This window comes from Mesoplodon mirus (genome assembly GCF_964341445.2).
Source record: "Mesoplodon mirus genome assembly, chromosome: 12".
NCBI lineage: Eukaryota > Metazoa > Chordata > Mammalia > Artiodactyla > Ziphiidae > Mesoplodon > Mesoplodon mirus.
The window spans coordinates 19,406,136-19,427,314 of NC_138988.1; the positions used below are offsets into that span (position 1 = coordinate 19,406,136).

The 21,179-nt window shown below is 40.6% G+C and overlaps 1 protein-coding gene across 8 annotated transcripts in view; it reads left to right on the top strand.

Annotated features, from left to right (window-relative positions):
- The window catches only part of FOXP1 (forkhead box P1), a 595,227-nt gene that overhangs the window by 257,722 nt on the left and 316,326 nt on the right, over positions 1-21,179 (top strand). For 6 of the 8 annotated variants that reach the window (XM_082637134.1, XM_082637141.1, XM_082637140.1 and 3 more), the window contains one exon: positions 13,510-13,570. The exons of 1 other annotated variant lie outside the window; for it this stretch is intronic. The gene's annotated coding sequence lies outside the window, so the exon portion shown is untranslated. Of the gene's footprint in view, positions 1-7,329; positions 7,477-13,509; positions 13,571-21,179 lie in introns of those variants that run through there. One more of the 8 variants, XM_082637139.1, reaches the window with a different exon arrangement.

The window sequence follows — 21,179 nt, forward strand, 5'->3', positions numbered from 1 at the left end:
ATATTTATTTATTTATTTTATTATTTTGGGGCTGCGTCGGGTCTTAGTTGCAGCACGTGTGATCTTTGTTGTGGCACGTGAGATCTTCCATTGTGGCACACAGGATTAGTTGCCCCGCAGCATGTGGGATCTTAGTTCCCCGACCAGGGATCAAAACAGCATCCCCCCCTGCATTGCGAGGTGGATTCTTAACCGCTGGACTACCAAGGGGGTCCCCAGGCGGTTTTCTAAGCAGTTTTTTATGTTAATGCTCTTATTCCTCGAAAGCACATTACGTACTATCATTCAGCCCATTTTGTGGATGCGCACACTGAGGGGCAGAGAAGTGAAGTAACTTGCCTGAGTTCACAAGGCCAGTAAGCAGCAGAGCTGAGTTTTGAACTCTTGGACTTGAATCTGTGCTTGTACTATTTTATAGAATACTGAGTTTTAACTGAAGCAGCCCCAGGCGGCATTAAGAAATAAAGATATTCATCCCGTACATCCTGGGCCTTGCCACCTTCACCCCGACCCCCCAAAACTGCCATCAGGGTTTTTCCCTAATTAGAAAAATTTTCTTTCTGTTTTCTTTTGGTTGTTTTTATAGTCTCTTCTTAGCTAAGGACTGGGTGGGTATCATTTGTGTCCTGTTGTGCCGCTTCTCCCTTGATTATCTTCAACTCCCCTTGTGATTGTGGGATTGCGGAAGGGCATTCTCCCATGTTTAAAGTAATTCCAAAAATCTGGAGCAAAGGAGGAGAGGCATTTTGGGGGTATTCTAGGAGTCTTCCTGGCCCACTTTTTACAAGGTGAGCAATTCCTTCCCCAGTTCCCCAGGGTGGACGCAGAGCTCCTTTCAGAAACTCAGAGTGAGCAGAAAAGAATCACCCCATCCCCACCTGTGCTGCTTTACCTGACAGAAAGGGGAGCGGGTTCAGGCAACAGCTTCATCTGGTGCACTTCTGAGTAGCTTTGCTTCGTTGAAGACCATATGCTGAGTTTGTCAGAGTCATCTGCCGCTTTTCGGCCATTCTTGTTTTAGGAACGTTAACTTGCTGGGTTGGGAAAGCAGCATCACATGCAGACAGCCATGTCAAGCCCCTCCCAGATGCCCCTCCTCGTTTGTCAAGTTCTGGGGGCATTCGGCAGAGCTTTATTGTCATCAGGATTAAAGTTTCCCTAGTGTCAGTGTTAATATAGCATCCTGTACATATCAGAAACCTTTTCAGCTAAGGAGCCGAGAGGGTGAGCCCCACAGGGTTCTAAATTATCCTGGCATTTCTTAGTGTATTTCTAGTGGGAGCCAGAGAGATGGTGAGCTTTGGAAGATGGGAATGTTCTATGTCGTGAACATTGTGGTGGCGGTTATAAGACTATATACTTTTGGCCAAGCTCATCAAATTGTACACATAAAATTGATGAATTCTGTTGTATGTAAATTAAGCCTAATACTGATTTTAAAATATCTTAAAAAAAAAAAAAAAGATGGGTCAAAGTTGAGTGTAGAAGGGAGCTGGGATCTGCAAATGTCAGAGAATTCAGGAAGAGAGGCCTGGGAAAGGAAATGGGATGAAAAGGAGCCAGGAAAATTTGCCTCATCATTTGGCATTTCTCTGGTGGCCAAAAGGTAAGCTTCTACTTTTGGGTCACTCTCGAGCACTGGGGGCACGTAGCTGCCAAGTTTTGCAGTTTAAGGACTAATAAAGTCGGGATGTGGGTAATACTGGGAGAGGGCTATTTTCAGGGAAAGATTGCTGGGAGGTCTTCCCACCTATAGGGACTGTGTGAGTGGGTTCATTCTTGAGTGTCTCTCCCTGGGTGCACATGTCCACAGTAAAGTGCAACTCTGGAGCCACTTTAAGGGTCTTTTCTACGTGTACCCGGAATGTTAGCCACTGTATATATAACAGAGGGATTGAAGAGCTGGGGTGAGATACAGGATTCTTTTTATTCAACTTACATGCCGACTCGTGGTGTTCATTCCATATATATTCATTGAACAATGACCATGTGTAGCTACTGTTCTGTATTAAGAGACAGCATGCAAGATGGATGAAGTCCTTGCCTTCATGGAGTTTATATTCTGTTAATTCGTCCCAAACTGAAATGCACACAGTCAAGATTAATCTGCCTGGTTTTATCTGTTGCCTAAGCTTACCCAGAAAAAACCAAGCAGAATGTTTCGCCAAAGATTGAAGCCGCCAGGAGCCAGATGCGGCCACGGGAAGAATGTCTTCAAGAGCTTGTCATCTGGCTCCAGCTGTGCTAACCTAGGCCTGCTAGGCAGCCACGAGTTGTGTCTGCCAACTGGTGGCCAGACGCGACTGCAGGTTTAAACAATTAGCGGATTCGTTCACCCGGTGGCCGGATTCGCTGTGTGTGTCCTGAGATTACCACGGCTGTCCAGACTAGGAGCCTCTGTGGTCCCGGGCAGAAACACCCACAAGGGAACCGAAAATCAGCCCCTTGAGAAAATAGCCAAGGCCTTCTTATCCTGGAACGTGGAGAGGGATTCAGGGGGAAACCATTGTCAGCAAGAAAGCAGAAATAAACCAGACGTGGCCCCTGCCATGCAAGTCTTGATTCCAACCAAGAGCTCCTGCCTGACCCAGAATGCCTGCCTGTAGCCTGCCCCTGCAGAAAAGCAGAGAGGAGAGTTGGCCTGTGAGGCCTTCTCTTTCCCAGTTGTTGTGGTTTTTAATTGTTGCCTCTTTGTGAGAACCATTTATGACGACCTATATTGATTTTACCCGCAAGAGATTTCCATTAAAAGTCTTAATTCCTACCTTTGAAAGCAATTGGATACCTACAGATGTGCCATGACTTTTCAAATATCTACGTACATAAATATGTACATGAATATGATGCTTCAGCCTACCTGGTGTGGAAGATTTTTTAATAAAATGTGGTGTTGCTGGTTTCCTGGAGTAGGCAGTTTCTGTTGTCATATGGGATGCGATGGTTTTGATCACCCATTGTTCAGCCAGTTCCTGATACCACAGTAGTTGCTCAGTAAATGTAGAATGAACCGAATAAGGAAAAATTCCAGCGGGCATGCTGACATTCAAGGACAGTGATTCAAAGTGAGTGTGGTTATTTCACATAATAAATGAGGGAAACAACCTACAATTTAGAGCAAAAAGACAAAAATAGTAAAGGTGCAATTGGAACACTTTTAGCATTCTTTTTTCAGACGTCGACATCTAGTGTCCGATTATCACAGAAGGCACAAGATAGTGGAGATGAAGATTTCGAAGGGCGATTCTTCTGAACCTAAACTGATCGATCCTTGTGGGGGCATCTTTATTACAGTGAAGTTCCAAGTGGTTTTTCAAAGAAGCCCCGCTCTGAATAAGTAACAAAGACAACAAGCTGGTTCAAGTGAGGAAGAATTTTAAGACACTAGTGTATGTGTAAAAATCAACTTTTGCATTCTGAGTGCATTGTGTAAATTTGCTGTGCACGAAACAGAAGTGAAGCCATTTGGTTTTGTGGCATTGGTGTGGGCTGGCTGAGGGGGGTGGGGGAGAAAGTTGAGGCATTGATAAAGTATGCGGCGAGCCAGATGGTTGCATTACACGTCTTTTGTGTTCTTGTTTGCTTCTTAAAGCAGTTGCAGAATTTGGCCCTTGGCGATATTTCTTCGTGCTTGTATGTTCTGCTACGAATTTACTTTTGTCAGAGTCCTTTGAAAGAAAAGCCTTGCTCTTAAAAAAAAAAATTTTTTTTTTTTTACTTACATTATAAACTTGTGAAGTCAACAGTGTGTTCATAAAAATATTTTTTAAATGTTAAGTATGTTAGTAAATAGCAGGAAGATCAGCTTTTCTTTTTCCTTAGCACAGTAACTTCAACCATATTTTACTTCCGCTCAGAGATTTTTGCAAAATAATGAAGGTAATAGAATTGTCGGTGGATGGATGGATGGATGGAGACAGACAGACAGAACAGCTACATTGTTATTCCAGTAATAATGGGGCTTATCTGATGAGAGATTTTAACCTTTCCTCTTAGAGCAAGTTGTCAGGTTGTGGTTTACATATTGTGTTTTACCTGTGAGTCTGACTCGGTGATATTTAAGTTAAGTGGGAATGCTTTGGGGTTGGTTGGTGGGTTTTGCCTGTGTGTTTGCTTGGCATTTATTAGAACTGTTTATTACACCATCATTGAAATTTATATTTATTTCCTACTACAAGCAAATTTTATTTTGCAGTCACCAGTGGAAAGATAAGATATTCTAACTGTATATAAAGGATGATATTTTATCACCGAATGCTTTTTTTTTTTTTTTTTTTTTTTTTTTTTGCGGTACGCGGGCATCTCGCTGCTGTGGCCTCTCCCGCTGTGGAGCACAGGCTCCGGACGCGCAGGCTCAGCGGCCATGGCTCACGGGCCCAGCCGCTCCGCGGCACGTGGGATCCTCGTGGACCTGGGCACGAACCCGTGTCCCCTGCATCGGCAGGCGGACTCCCAACCACTGCGCCACCAGGGAAGCCCACTGAATGCTTTTAATAAGGAATTGCTTTGGAGCTAATTTTTTCCCATCGTGATGGAATGCTTAGGATAATTTCATGTCCTTTTCACAGTCCCAGTTTAAATCTCTCCTTTTTTTTTTTTTCCTTCTGCTCAAACGAGAGAAGAGCACAAATGTAGGATCCTTGGGCCATGGTTTATTCTCCTGTTGTGCACAGATTTCCAGTTTTAGTTGGAACCTATGGTCCCTGATGAGAAAACAGGAAACTTAGAGTCCTAACCTTATTGAAATCTCTGCCTGGTTTAGTCACAAGTCTGAGGCAACTCCTCCCAATAATGAAGCCATTGTACGCATCATATCTGATCAGTTCTTGAAATGTTTTAGTAAGTCTATCTTACAACATTATAAGAGATAATCAGCAGCCTTAGAAGGTCCCCATCTGGACTGTAGAGTTCTTTTACTGAAAGATGTTTTGCCTTTTTGAGATAGCTCTCGCGTTTTATCATCTGTTCCGCCGAGATGAAGTGCATATGAAAAGTCCGTGACTCTGAATCCATCTGTTGTTATTATTTTCCACTGATAATTGGCTTGAACAATGAAATGTCTGTGTCTTCACCCTTTGAAACTGTACACCCTGTTTATTTTCTGGAGGTCTCACTGCAACTCCTCTCCCCCACCCCCATTTCCCCCCTTCATTCTCTCTCAAGCTTGCAGCGAGTGGCGCTTGTGTGCGGATGACATCTTTGACTCTGTGCATCACTGTGTGTCACTCAGCATGTGAAGCTTGCATACGGATTTTTGTCACAATCCCTGTGTCTGTACTGTTTGCTCAGGGATCCAGTGCTCTGGCGGCAAGGAGCTTAGCTGGGGCCACAATGCATGGATCCCTTACCTGGATCGTCGTCTTTATTTCACTCTCCTCATTAAAATATTAATTTCGAGGACAGTATCTAATACCTATGGAATTAGATACTACCTATAATTGTGTAATATATTCAGTTGCATCCAGGTTTGCACGATACAGAGCATTAATATTGGATTCCACTAACAGCATTTCCATTAGCTTGCTCAACCAGTATGAGATATAGATGAGCTGGGAAGCATAACTACCTGCCAGAACTGCCAAAACAGTCATTAGAAGCTCCATTGGGATGGACAAAGGCCTTTTTTCACAGTGATATACTGATTAAATTTTGTTCTATGGTTTATTTGCATCAAGGTTAGATCGCTATAGTCTAGGCAGGAGGGTTATCTAACACCTCACTTGGAAGGTCATTTCAAGACAAAACAGCGAAGAGAATAGGCATCTTGAGTTTCTTGGGGACCCCCTCTTAAAGAACCTGTATTTTATTTCAGGGGACTTTGGGAATTTTCAGATTTTCTCTCTGTATTATACCATACTATATGTTTAAGATCGGTGTTTTTTTTGTTTGTTTATGTCACAGTTTTTTAAAAAAACTTTTCAGTAATATTCTTTTGCTTTTGGGGCAGAGGGATATAGCCAGGAAACAGTGTGGTGTTAATAAAGTAAAGCCCACTTTGGAAGTAGAAAGCCACCTTATTTCCCTTGGCTACAGCGTAACCGTGGTACATCCTCTGAGGCTGTGAAGGACCTGTGACCTACCCTTTTTTAGTCCAGGTAATAATGTAGGCACATCCTATGGAACAGCAGTGCTGGATTTGCCCCCAGAGTCCTATGTGGCATTAAAAGGATGTAGACGAACATAATCTTATTTATGTTTCAAATGAAATCATTTAATACTGCAAAGGTTATTAAAAAATAATTAAGTTACTAAGACCAACACGTAACTGGACCATACAGTAAGAGGTTAGGGGTGAGTATGAGTTGACTCCATGAGCTGAGAAAATGCAGTAGTGAATTCCTAGTGCCCGCATGTTTTTCCTCTTGCTTAAATTCCTTGGTTCTAAGGACAAATTATGTTGAGGTATGGCATATTTTCTGCCAAAATGGAGAAAACTGTTGACTGTAATTATGTTATTTAATTGAAATTATAAGTGGTTGAGGCCACTCAGTTAAAAGCATTCTTTCTAATATATGGGTAATGTTTTTAGATGAGTGGTCATGGATTGATGACATTTAAAAGGCAGGCATTTGGGATGTATTTTTGGAAGACTCAAATTGTTTTTCTTAAATCATTAGTGAACTAAAGAGTGTAAAGGGACACTTTTTGTTTGGTTTATTCTCTTTAATTAGATATGTGTGAATATTCTTTGTGAGAGCGTATATACGCACGTATATGCACGTACATATATGTGCGTGTATGTGTGTATATATTTTATATGTGTAAATATTGACACATAGATGCAACAGATCTTTCTGGAGGTGCAGACTCACAAGGATCGGTTTATAATGGGGGCAAAGGCAGAGAAACAAGAGGTGTATTTCTGACCTTAAATTGTGGCCGAAAACATGTGATTGTTTAAATCTCTCATTGAATATTAGAGATCTAAATTCAAGTTACAGTAAAACTCTGCTGATGTGTCTTACGCCAAGTTCTTTTTGGAGTGCTAGAGATACAATAGCCCTGTATTCCCCACGCCCCCCGGCCCTGCCCGCCCTCCGCCATGCATTCCCCCCACCCAGGAGTGAGTTCTTAATTACTAATGAATGCAATTCATTTTAATTGTTATTATAGCAACAGAACATTTAACTGTCTCCTGTTTAGTCCTTGTCCTTTGGAACAGGCAGTGTCTCCCGTCAGAGAGAGGACAGGTAGAAGGCACAGCGGGCGTCTGATTGAGCCAGTTATTCATTTGCTGAGTGTTTGTGTTTATGCAAAGGGGCCTCTTCCTGCATATTTAATCTAGAGTAAGGCAGTGGCTTTTGTTGTGTTTAGCCCACATACCTTCAGTCCTTCCTCACACTGCCGCCAGCCTGGGAGCCCTGAGAGCTCGCAGGCTTCCCAGCGCCTGTACTTTCTCCCTTACAAACTCTCAACTTTCTTCCGTTGTGTGAAAATTGCCTCTCCGGCCCCAAAGCTTCCCTTCCTCACCATGAACGGGTAAGTGCGTGCGAAGCCAAGGCTGATACTTTTGTTTCATTTTCCAACTGTTGAGAGGCTACTTTGCCCGCTCTTCTGGTCCTGGTTCCTGGGCCGTTTGTCAGTTGCTTGGCGGCGTTGAAATAGACAAGTACAGGTGCCTCTCAGGAAATGTGGCTGAATTTTCAACTGGCAGAGAGAGGCTCTTGGGAACTGCGGGAGGGGGGCGGGGGGAGAGAAACAGAGAGAGGAAGATGGGGAGAGAGAAAGAGAACAGCTTTATTATTCTTTGTCCTAACAAATCCTGTTTTGTAACTGTCCTGCAGATAATGCTGCCATTGTTTGCTAAAAGCCTTCAAACAGTGTGTGAGACCGAACTGTAAGAAAGCAGTGAAACTCTGCTGCTGTATTGTCTATCCCCGGGCCAGGGTCCTCCCCGAAAGTCTGTGCCGGAATAGGAAGGGTTTTCTTCAGTGGAAATCGAATCGTCTCTTCATTGATATTAATAGCACACTGGAGATGTTGGCCGTGCTGTGCAGAGCGGCGGTTGGGAGGGAAGGAAATCTGATCTTGCTGGGGGGAAGATGACAGCCTCTTGGCCCCATGGTGGAGGAGACATGCATCCAGGCTCAGCCTGCATAATGGCACCCTGGCTTAACTGTTTACTCTAGGAATTTTAATCTTGCGCTGTTGGTTTTACTATCCTGGGGTCTTGATATTTTTTGTTCCTGTACTGTCTTCAGAAAGTACGATGTTCAGGGTCTTAATCCAGTCTTTTTTAAAAGTGAAATTAAAAAAAAAAGAGCCCTAGAGAAACTGACACGCTGTGCACTTTAATCATTCTGGGGGTATGATGGTAGAGATTGTGTGAGAAATTCAAAACTAAATTGCCACAATTAAGAAGGATGACCCATCCAAGGGGAAGATATGTCCTATGGAAAGATATTTCAGAGGCTAGGAATTGTGTCCAGGGTCTGAAAGGAGTTTTCATTGCCAGTTAACTGTTGCCTCTGTTTGAGTGACTCTTTTCAACAGAAGAGTGTGCTGTTCCCCCGCAGGTCGGAAACCGTGAGAATGTGAATCCAATTTCATCAACCTTATTAAAATATGTAGGGACTTGGGTCTTCTTAGGTACAAATCAGTCTAGAGACTTAGAAGCATTTGTTAGCAGTGAGGCCGCTGAAGGTATTTAATAATAAATTACAAATACCCTGTCTAATTGTAAGTATATGACTTTTATGCTCGGTTTTTAAGGGGAAGAATACTTTTTTTTTTTCATGAGGAAAAGTAACTCCGCCAGAGCACCTTCTGTGATTAGCGCTATTGTATTCTTAAATTTTGATTGATAGAGATAATAGTTTTCACTTAAAAATACAGACAGGTACTTTAACTTTCCATGACAATAGCTATTTGCATTTCTTTTATCTTTTTGTTTAACATCTATGGGGGCTGGGATGGATTTGATTATTAACTCTTGTTGCACACACTCCGCGTAAATCTAAAACAAAGGCTTTGTTAGCGCTTCAAAGAGAAAACAGCAAATATTGTTTTTAAGTTTCAACATTTAAAGCCTGCTAAGGGATACCTATAAAATATTTTCACAGGACCATGACCAAGGTTTTGCTTTCCTTTAAGGTAAGAAGAGAGAGTGGTTTTTTCCAAATGAGATGGGCCAACATGGAGTTGCGGGGGGCCTGAAGTAATTCCACAGGCAAGCCTCGGCCAGGTTTTGCCTGTACCATGGGGCTTGCTTCATGTAGAGTAGTTCAGATTCTTCTTACTAGAACGGACCCCAAGTTAGGTCCTCTGATTTAGTTGAGGGTCCCAGAGGGTGGGGAGAAAGGAAGTAAAACGTTCCTCGCAGCAGTAGGAGGGGGACGTAGGGGCAGTGACGGATCCCCTGTGGTAGATTTTTCTTTGATAAAGAGAAGTAAAAGAGATGTGGCCCCTTGTAAACCAGCAAACCTGGGTGATGGCCAGGGTCGCCTCTGGTCCCAGAGACCTGCTCGACACAATAGTTTTCCTTTTCTTTTTCTTTCTAATTTACTTCCTTTTCCTTCCCCCCGCCCCACCCCCGCCCGTGTACTCTCCCTGTTTCTTTCCTTCTTTTCTTCCTTCTTTTCTCACTTCCTTCCCTCCCTCCTTCCTCTTTCTTATTGTAAGCCTGACTCAGTATTTGAAGTTATTAGAGCAGAGGGAAAAAAAAAAAAAGAAAACACTTTCAGGTTGATTTCTAAGTGGATTTTCTTGTCTTGAGTGCAAGAAAATGAAGTGACCCTTGTATTATCATTTCTCAGCTAGTTGAGTTTGTGTTGAAGATAGTTTTGTTTTTCTAGGACATCTTTGAAAAACAAAACAGAAAAGCCCACGTGAGTTAAGATTCACAGGTTAAAGAGACAGCCATCTCTTGGAAATTGGCCCTTTGAGATTTTCTGTTTTCTCAGATGAAATATATGTCATCTGATGGGGATATTTGGGAGGATGCACGGAAGTTTGAACCCCGTTTCTGGACTTCGAGAGAAGGGTTGCTCTAGCCAGAGATGAAACTCCTAACTGCCACCTTCATCATGGCGCAGGAGCTGGCGTTCATCATCCTCGCATCCCAGGGACACTGACACACAGTAGGTTCTCAGACAGCATTCTTTGGACTGAAGGTTGCAGTGAAATAAGGTGGCTGTCCTTCACAGTCTCTTGTATACTTGTACAAAACGAAATATAATGCTGAAATCCTGATGCAAATCATTTCCTTGAGCTGCCCTGAAAGAAGAGGGAGAGATATTTTTAATGGCCAACAGAAGAGCATATACTGTTCATTTTTCTTCTTGTGAAATAAAATCACACCTCCATGTTTACCTGCACCTCGTTTCCAGCTAGGCCATACCAGTTGGCAGGGTCACACTGGTTAAATTAAGGGCAAATATACTGATAGAAAGTATGAAATTGAAGCATTGTAGTAACCTAAGGGGTCTAGAGAGTGAAATTCCTAATGGGGAATAGGGGGAGCTGGGGAGACAGAGGAAGAGGAAGGTACATTAGTCTCCTAACCTAGGGATCTCAGCTGAAGGGTAATGTCGTGGTCAAGGTCTTTATGGTCAAGAAAGAGCTTTAGGTAAATAACATTATCGCAAACAATAGTTAAGAGGCCACACTCAGAACAGTTTCTGGTGTTCACAGGATCTTAATTGTACAGAGAATGACATCAAGGAAAATAAGTAATTTCTATTTACCGTATCCCTGGCTCACCTTTAAAAACCTAAAACCAATAGGAAACTTAAGACAGAGAGAAAAAGAAAAAAAAATGAAATTCATCTGGTGCCAGCCTTTTTTCTAAGAGGAGACAAGAGGGGGCTACAGGGCAATATTTTTCTTTTTCTTTTTAACTTAAAAGCGTTACGTAATCATTTAATTTTTAGTTTTGGTGCTTGTGCTGCCAGTAAACATGCAGGTATGTAGTTGATATATTTGATAAGGTGAAGTGTTTCGTTTTGTTTTGTTTTTAATAGCAGTTTTGGAAATGGAAGTTTTATGCTTTGGAAAAAATGAAATGCAGATTTTTCTCCTAGTTGTTGATTTCTGATTCTTGTAGGCTAGTAATGAGGCAGACTCAGGCCCCAGAACTACTCCCTAATTTTCTTGTCTATTATATTGACACATTTCATTTAATTTAGTATGATGGCAAACAGCTGTTGAACTATTAATCTTTTCTCAGCAAAGCTGGAAAAATATCTTTTAGATTACTTTGCTAATGTATACTAAAAACTAAAATCAACAGAAATAAATTAATGAGTGGTCAAATGTACATTTGCATTAAAATTTATGGAACTTCAAAATGGAAGAAAATAGGGTTTGTATCCCACTGCCAATTTTTTATGTCTAAGTAAAAATTAAATGTAGCCAAATTTGTATTGCTTTAGTGATTATAAGTTGGAGGGTCAATTGTATAATATAGTTATTATTAATTTTTTTCCTCCAGGGAAAAATTACGCTTATAAAATCTGTGAGGGGGAACCAGCTTATACTTTTGCTCTGTGTTCACTTACCTACTGTTCTAGGTAGCTATAGGTGAGTAGAGAAACAGATGCAGTACTTACCTGGAAATGTTCTGCAGGTTTGAATACAACACTAGAGATAACTTTATTCAAAGTAAGCATTTTCAGCAGCTTTTTTTGGTTTTTTGGGTTTTTTTTACAAACATTAAATTTTAATAAGGTGCAATTGTTTGCCAGGCCTATATGATCTTTGCAATGCAATCTTATCTGCATTGCAAAGTCTGATACTACAGACCTGACTGCCAAAAATGCAAAAATAGCTGCAACTCAATAGATGAAAATGAAAATTAGTTTAGAGTGCACACGTTGGAAAACATCTCAAGTGAAAAGGAGGGAGAAAGGGCGTTCTTGCCCTGAATTGAGTAGGGTCTGCCAGAGTTCACTTACTTTCCATTTAAGATTGGATGAGTGGTGGAGATGGAAATTTCTGTTGTGTGAGACGGTTGCCGTGCCTCGTGTCTCATGAGCTCTTCTTATTGGCGTGGGGCGGGGCTGCTTTGTAGATCTCAGCATTACCTCGAGGACCCGACCATCACAGCTCTGTTTTCTTATCACCATTTGCGCTCTAACCAAGTTCTCACCGCTGGAGAAACCAATCCCTGGCGACACACCTCAGCAGTAAAGCACACAATTTTCATTTTCGATTTGAATTGTTTTGTGTCAAAACAAAAAGGTTCGGGGCAGGTTGCAAAACAGTAATTTCAAGTCCCAGAGCTAGGGTTTTCCCCCACCCAAATGGTGAACATTTATGGTGAAAACCTCCAATTTCCTCTTACAGTAAACATGAAAATTATGATTTCACTCAGAGCCTGCATTTTTTCCCAATCTTAATGGCAAGAATCTGCATACACTTGCTTGTGGAAATGTCATAAATTGGCCTCCGATCAATTCCTCAAAGATAGTACACACCAAAGTACCACTTTCAAATTTTTAGCCCTAGTGAAATAAGATTTAACTCTTCTCAGTGATGTTTGCCTTTCCACATTCAGGGCCAACAGCCGAGGGATGAGCAGAGATATATTCTGTATCAAATTTAAACCACTTCATTACATATTGTTCTGAAGAGTAAGCAAAAGGATACTAACGTTTTAGTAATAAGATGGTATGACTTCACCATCTTAAGAAAATATATGTATATATGAGCATTTGGTCAGTCGATGTGGAATGAATCCTGTACCCTGTTGGTAACTTGATCTAAATTAATAAACAAATGTTTTTCTTTTCACTTGTGCCATATGTTGATCCCAGTTACATGGGCAGAGAGAGGCAGCTTGTAATGTTTCTTAAAGGATTATACACTGTTTTGCATAAGGCAGTGTGCAGATGCAGGAGTTAGATGTGTACCGTGCTTCCTTTGTGTTTTAGGAAGCTTGATTTCAGTTGTTGATTTCATCTGACACAAGCCATTTTTATTGAACTTAGTAGGTCTGGTAGAAGTATGCCAAGTGGAAAACATTGTGTGAACAGCTTTCACCCACCGATGAACCCCCTCACCCCTCCGCAAGCTGAAAATTGTGGTGCTTTTATTCATTTTGAAAGGTCCAGAGTGGCATAAAGCATCTTGTCTATAAGAACTAACACTCTTGCAAGGGGGAAAAAAATAAGCCTCTGCTTTAATGAAATTAGAGATGTCGTGGATGTTAACCAAACAAAGACACGTTCAAGTAGCAGTCTGGTTTCCAAAAACAAAGGCCTATGACTCACATGTTATTCCAAATGAAATAAATTGACAGACAACAAGATGAGAAAAAGTTCATAGGCAAATGTGAAATGCTTCATCTTGACTTTTTCCGTCCAAGTTGTTGTTATCGTCTTGAAGAGCTCAAAGGCACATGGTCCAGTAAGTGGAGGTCTTGACACTGGTTTTTATTAACTCTGAGAGTCTTTTGCCATTAAACAGAATTGAGTTCTTTGGTTGGTTTTCTTGCATCTCTCCCAGGCAAATAGGCACTTTGTTGCTACTTTGTCTTGACATTCAGATTTTGATATTCTCTTTTGTTTTCAGGGTAAGAAGTGACCTTTTGAGGTGACTATAACAGAAGATTGCTTTACAGAAGCCAAAAAAGGTAAATGCAAATATGATTAGTGGAATTACATCTAGGACTCTATCTACCAACTTCTAGGCGTCTTAATTCAGTTCTTTTCGGATCTACGTAATTATCAAATATACGTGTATTGATTTGTGTGTAAGTATGTATGTAGCATATTTTCTGAGGCCTTTAAAGAAAAGATTGCTCTTAACAAATGGTTCACATAGTCGCATTTCCCCCCGCCAAATATTATCAAACTTTCCCCCTGTTTGTGGAAGTCGATTTTTTTTTTTTTTTTTTTTTTTTTTGGTTGTTGACTTGGTAGGTTTAAAGTTAGAAAGGAATATTCACATCACAAAAGTGGTGATTCATAAAATTAACTTGCTGCAAACAGGAGTAACGCATGTCCGTCTTCTGTGCTGAAGTGGTGTCATCCGATGGATGTTCATCTGGCTGCTTTATAATCCCTTCTTTCAGAAATTAATAGTCAGGCACCATAGCAACACGCCGCGTTGATGTAACTGCCATGTGGCGTGGGGCATGTCCCTGTGATGTCAGCGCTCATCTGCCTTGTTCTCTTGACCTTGCTTGAAAATCAAATGAGTACTTGATTTTAAAATTAGAAGTTTTCAGAGACTAGTGTAGCTTGATGAATTAAAGCTAAGTTAAATTTTCTCAAACTCACTTTTGGGAGCAGGGGCAAAGAAAGCACTCTGGTTAAAACGGTTCTGGAGGCTACATTTTTTTTTTTTTTTTGATTCCCAAAGTATCTCTCCGGTGAGGGCAGAGGTTGCCTCCCTCAGGTTCATCTTGCAGGTCACTTTCAAGTCTGATGTTTCTCAAGGAGCAAGCGTCTTCATTTTATTTTTGAATCTTGGCCAATGGTGTTTCCATTTGATTGAGTAGATTTGTGTCTGCTTTAAAACACGTACTTGCCAGCCTGGTTACTACACAAAGCCTTTGCTCAGATCTTACCAAATTAGAGTTTATGAATTCGTAGGATACAGACTTCTTATTCTTCAGTTGAGCAAGGTTTTTTTGTGAAACTTTGATAATATGAAGATTCTTAGATGGGTTTTGTTTTTAATCTCACCCAGGGTTTGGGGGTTCTAGAAGGCATTATCCAGTTGCATTCTGGCACATTTGATTTGGGCCCAAAAAATCCAACCAACTTTCCTCATTTCACTATCTTTGTTGTTTAAATTAAACCATGTGGGAAGCACCTAATTGTCCTCCAAAGAGGATATGTTACCTTTCAGATGTTCTGGCATGGAACGGGTTGATTCCAACCAGTCATTGGGGCTCCCAGGTCCCACCTAGCATGATTTCTGGCAAAGCACTTCCCAGTTTCCCAGTTTTAGTCTACTTCAGGTCTCTGCAGCCGCCTTCTGTAAAAGGCTATCCAGTCACTATTTCCTGTTTTGTGGGCATTTTGTCTCTGCCACGGTTAGTCAGCTGCATGTTGTGTGTTCTGGTGTCTGTGATCCCTGCAAGATCTCAATCCAAGGTGTTCCTCATTGAAAGCCATGCCAGGTGCTGAACTCATTTTGTGCTGTTAGCAAAGGTTTCTGGTGCAGCTAAAAATTGTGATCAAACAAAGCTGGAAAAGTGGTTGAAAAGATGAAATATCGCTCCAGCTCCAAAAATGGGCTTAATGAGTAGGTTTTCATTGTTTTATGTGGAATCACCTGTAAGCATAAATTATTTTTCTCCTGACAAATGTCATTCTAATGACCATGCTTACACCCATGACGTGAAAATATCTGCATTTGTGCAGTATGATTTTTCCCAATTCCGTGATACTGTTCAAGGTTAAAGATATCATGAGTCAAGGGCAAGTTTGGGGGAAAAAAAGTTTTCAGGAATTTGTCATTAGTTGACTAAGAAAGTAGTCCATGTGGAGGAAAAAAACAAGCTTTTTTATAATTACTGTCAAGAACATGGTGTATTATACAGTATCCTGCAAATCAGGAGCCCTTTGTCAAATTTAAGGAGAACAGAAAAATTTTGTCCTCCTGATGCCTCCTTCCGTAAAACAAAGGAAGCTGAACAACGAATTCATCTAATTTTTCTTTTTGTCTTGACTGCTAGGAACCTCAGAGTAAGAGTTTTTGCTTAAGCTTAGTAGTATTTTTTAACTTCAACTTTTTGTTGTTGATATTCTGCTTTTAAGTCAACTTCATTTTTCCTGCTCCCAATTAACATTTTATTATTTAACTGTTTTTCTTCTACAATATCAATTCCATTTGTGTTTTGACTCCCTTTTCAGTTTTTTTTTTAGAAATAAGGTATATAGAGAAATAAATAATAACCTACATGTACTCTTTTACCTTTTAACAAGCTCAAGGATCCTTCAAAAACTAATCCTTACATATCTTGACCTCTTATACATGAAGGAAAAAAAGATTTGTTAAAAATATAAAATCTAAAAAAATTTATAAAATGGATAGAATGCTTAGTCCCAGTGAACAAACCTTAAACAAAGATACTGTGCTGTCCAGTGATGGTCAAGAGACCAGCACCATCTTACACACTACTCAAAGGAGAGAGATTTCAGATACCAGGAGCTCCTCAGTCAGTGGCATGCCCAAATTCGAAATCTGGGACCCATTAACAGTCAGCATAAGTGCAAATAAATGTGCCTACGGTGGCACTCTGGGAACAACTGGTTATGTGCATAAAAGTGGCCAGGAAAATTCAGAAAACCAGATGAAGACATTTTGCCAAGTTAGATTCAGAGGTCTGAAAGATCATAAATAACACTCATCATACTTGGTAGTGATAGAACAATTTCTTCCAAGTAGATATGAGCACTTTACAAAATGGGTCTGGTTGCTGGCATCCCTGAGAGGTAGCCGGTAATTATTATAATCCCCACTTTACAAACTGGGAAACTGGTCACATTAGTAACTTATCCAAGGTCATGTAAAATATCAAGACTGGAGCTAAAAAGACAACTTGCTCCGGTCACAATTGTATTGATGCCATTCTATCATGGCTGCCTTGGTTTGGTGGTTTAATATATAGGTTTCTGTGTCATTTTTTCCCCCTGCTTCCCCCAAACATTTGCAATTCACCCACGCAGGTTTTTGCTAAAACTTCAAATCCAATTTGTGAAATGCATTGTCTTGGATTCAGTTCTGAATGACAGTGGGAGTTAATTGATGATAATCATGAAGCTCATATAGATTACAGTTAAATGGTTATTCTTTAAATATTGGTCATCTTCATACTTCATTTTTTGTGTCGCTTCAGTTTTATAGTCAACTTGTTAATGAGAAAGTTAAAAAACAATCTAAAAGAAAGGGTGATCATTGCAGTTTTTCTTCCACCCCCAGTTTGAGCTATTTTTTTGTTAGATTAAGGAGCGATAAGGCATCTTTATAGACTTCACACATTGTGTCTTACATATTACAAATTATTTCTTGGTTACAAACAAAGTTAAAAATAGCTCTCCAGCCATTTTAAATGTATTCACTGGTTCTTTTGAAAGTGTATATTTACGCGATTCAGATGTTTACTTAGTGACAACGATATTCTGAGTTAAATCCATTCAAAATGACCTCTTTATAGCATTAAGCATTTGAATTATTTGTCTATTCATGAAGTTGTTATAAAGACACTGGGAAAGAGTGATACCAGCTGACCACGTTGGCTGAAACGACCAGTCAGTTTAGTTAAGCGTCGAATTCCATCCTGCCTCCCCTTCATACTCATATACCCAGGCCTGGGTTGTAACACTCAGAGTTAAGACTAGGCTGATATAACATAAAGACTCCAACATACAATGGCTTTAAATCAAATAGAAGTTTACTTCCCTGTCTCATCTAATAATCTGGCCAGTCTAGCTTGACTGGATGGGTTCTTTTCTCTTTTGTGCTTCCCTGCTTTGGGCCTTTGTCCTTATCTACATGGTTGAAATACAGTGAAGTCCAAGGCAAGCAATTTTCTTTGAAGCAAATGATTTAAAAATTGCACACATCACATCCATTGACGTTTAATTGGTAAGATTATGATCATTTCACAAGAAGCTGCAAGGACTGCTGGGAAATGTCTCTAGCTGGCTAGCCAGGAGCATGGGAGAATTGGAGAACAGATTTCAGGGGACAATTAGGACACGAGCAACTTGATTGGTTGAAATGCCTCAGTCCAGTAATTTCATTCACTCATACATACATACAAATGTACATACTACATGTGTATATACGTTAATTCTTACTGCAGGTACTTATTGATGATTGTGTGCTAGGATCATAGCACTACATAAGAAGGATACCGTCTCTGTCCTCCTAGAGTTTATGTTGTAAAGGGGAAGACAGACATTACGGATGATGGTGACAGGTATTCGCAAGGGCAAATATTGGTTGCTGTGAGAAAGTGTTCTCTAACACGGAGACCAGGGTGTCAGGAATTTATGTATTTTACTATTATCGGAAAGCTAAGTTAGACTAACTTGATTTCCTTCTATCTTTCATGCCAGTGTGGTTGTGAATGTTATTAGGCATGTTAATTTTTTGTTAATAGCTTTATTGAGATATAATTCACACACATTACAGTTCACTCATTTGAAGTGTACTGTTCAATGGTTTTTAGTATATTTACAGAGTTTGTAACCGTCATCACAGTCTAGTTTTAGAACATTTTCATCACCTCAGAGAGAGACCCCATACCAAGTAGCAGTTAATCCCCTCAACCCAGCCCCTGGCAACAACGAATCTACTTTCTGTCTGTAGAGTTTTACCTTTTCTGGATATTTCACATAAATGGAATCGTACAATATGTGGTCTTTTGTGACTGACTGCTTTCCCTTAGCATAATGTCTTCAAGGTTCATCCAAAGCATTTAAAGTTTTAACTGTCCTACAACCTCAGAGTTGTATGAGTTCTTACTCCTAAATCCAGCAAAATGGTGGCCTGAAATATTCTCACAAGGGATGGCATTGGGGGGAAAATTACTGTTTTCATGCTGTTTATATTTCCATAGAAATAGACTTGGCCTCCCAACAGTTAAACTTCAGAATTTAAATGTTTGCATTTTAAGTTAGCTGTTTTTAAACATTGTTAGCCATAATGCTAAACTCAGTAACTCTGTAAACAAGAGCTGTCTCTCTTGAATGTTCGTTTCAAAGAAAATAAATTTTAAATATTGATTTCCAGAGAAATATGCTCAATAGAGTTCTTTTTCAAGCAGAAGTCACTTGTTGAAATGTACATGAAGGCACGTTTTGTAGTAAAGACAACATTTGCAACAATTATCAAGTAGCCATATTTTTCACAGTGAACGGTAAAAATACAAATAACAAATGGTTTTAGTCATGTTTTTTAAATGACGTTTTTGCTCTTTCATCTGCCAAGGGCGCAAATATCGAAACTGCCTACCTTGAGCATCTTCGGAAGAAGTTCTCAGCTTAGGTGAAAACCTAACAGCTTACCAGAGATGTAGGAAGTATTGCCTTTCTTTGGCAATTCAAAAATCTCAGAGAGAATCTGAAGCTCAAAAATGTATAAAAACAAAACCCTGTTTAGGGTAGCACATCTGTGGTAACCTTGACTGCATGCTTTCTAATGTATCTAGTAACATCCAGGACCTTCAGGGAGGAAATGGTATATCAATGGTAGAATCCTTACTTTGAGTCTGTTTTAGAAGTTGACACCTTCTGCCCAGGGCTGAGTTTGGATTTGAAGTTGATGGTGTCTTTTTAAAAGTCTGCTGGTGAGTAGGACTTTCATAAACGGAAAATGAAATTAATCATTTAAGTCTGTACTTCTGTGTCCTTGATCTGAACTGTTGTACTTCCATGGCCTTTGCATGGGTTGAGAGTGAGGGGGAGAAAAATGAAAAACTTGAAGTATTTGTGCTCTATTCAGCTGCACTCTTTTTGAAGTGTGAAGGTTATGCAGACTTTCCGTTGTGTGCTGTATATTAGCATGTATATGGTATGTAATTACAGGTAATTAGGTGTTTTGTTAATTGTCTTGACAGTGGAGTGAGTTATTTAAAATTACCTTTTAATTTTAAAAAATCTTGCATCATTGGATATGGACTGTGATGATTTCGGTTCATGGACTGGCATGGATCTTCACTTCCTCACCCTTTCCTCCAGCCCGCTCTTTTCTGGAAGTCAATTTCTCTTGTAAAGTATTGTGAGCAGTCCCTGGAGGCCAAAGGAAGCGTCCTAAATAAAATCCATTCATTACAAATGACACTCTTTAAAGTTTATTTAGAGCAGTGATTTTCACAGGGCACACTGGGACCCATTTGTGGGTTGGGAAATCAATTCAGTGGGCTGTGCCCAAGAATTAAAAAGAAAAATAGAATAAGTATACAATAGAGCAGAAACAAATAGAGTAGAATAGAGCTGCACTGTCTAGTATTGAAACCACTGGCCACATGTAGCTATGGAGCCCTTGAAATGCGGTTAGCCCAAACTTACATGCTGTAAGCTTAAAATCCACAAAGCCTTTCAAGGAGTTTGTATGGAAAATGAATGTGAAATATTTGAATAACTCTTCTTTATTGATTACACATTAAAATGAGCATAGTTTAGATACATTGGATTAAGTAAAATATTAAAATTAATTTCACGGTTTCTTTTGACTTTCTCCAGTATGGTTACATTTACCTATGTGGCAGGCATTGTATTTCTGTTGGGCAGTTTTGCTCAAGCTGATGGGGAATAGAGCAGTGAATGACACAGCGACAAGGCCTCTGCTTATGGCTCTAGCGAGTGTGGACAGGTAGGGGAACAGAATAAATAAATATGATGTGACAGGTGTGGTGGAGAAAATATAGGCGGATAAGGGAGGTCCAGTTGCCAGGGGGAAGGGGATTGCAACTGTACATAGTCAGGGTAAGTCTAACTGAAGCACAGGCATTTGAGCAAAGATAAGGCATGTTCTCAAAAGAGTACGTTGGCCACTATGGCCAAACCAAAGTCATCCAAGGAGGAGAGTAGTGGGGGACAAGGACAAGAAGTAACAGGGCCAGACCTAGTAGGGCATTAAGGCTCACTGGACTCTTAATCTCTTAGTGAAGTAGGGCGCCGTGGATAGGCTTTGAGATGGGACAAGATGTGAGTCACGATTTAAATGGATCACTCTGGAAATGGTTTTTTTTTGTTGTTTTTTTAAAAAATAAATTTATTTTATTTATTTATTTTTATTTTTGGTTGTGTTGGGTCTTCGTTGCTGTGCACGGGCTTTCTCTAGTTGTGGCGAGCGGGGGCTACTCTTCTTTGCGGTGCACGGGCTTCTCATTGCAGTAGCTTCTCTTGTTGCGGAGCACGGGCTCTAGGCACGTGGGCTTCAGTAGTTGCAGCACGCGGGCTCCAGGGCACGCGGGCTTCAGTAGCTGTGGCTTGTGGGCTCTAGAGCGCAGGCTCAGTAGTTGTGGCTCACGGGCCTAGTTGCTCCGTGGCACGTGGAATCTTCCCGGACCAGGGCTCGAACCCGTGTCCCCTGCATTGGCAGGCAGATTCCTCACCACTGCACCACCAGGGAATCCCTGGAAGCTGTTTTGAAAGTAGATGGTGGGTGGGTGAGGTGATAGGCCAGAAGACGTGGTAGGAGTCTGCTGTGATAATTCTCAGTGAGACAGGGTGACGGCCAGGATCAGTATGGCAGTAGAGGTGTAAGGGGATCTATGA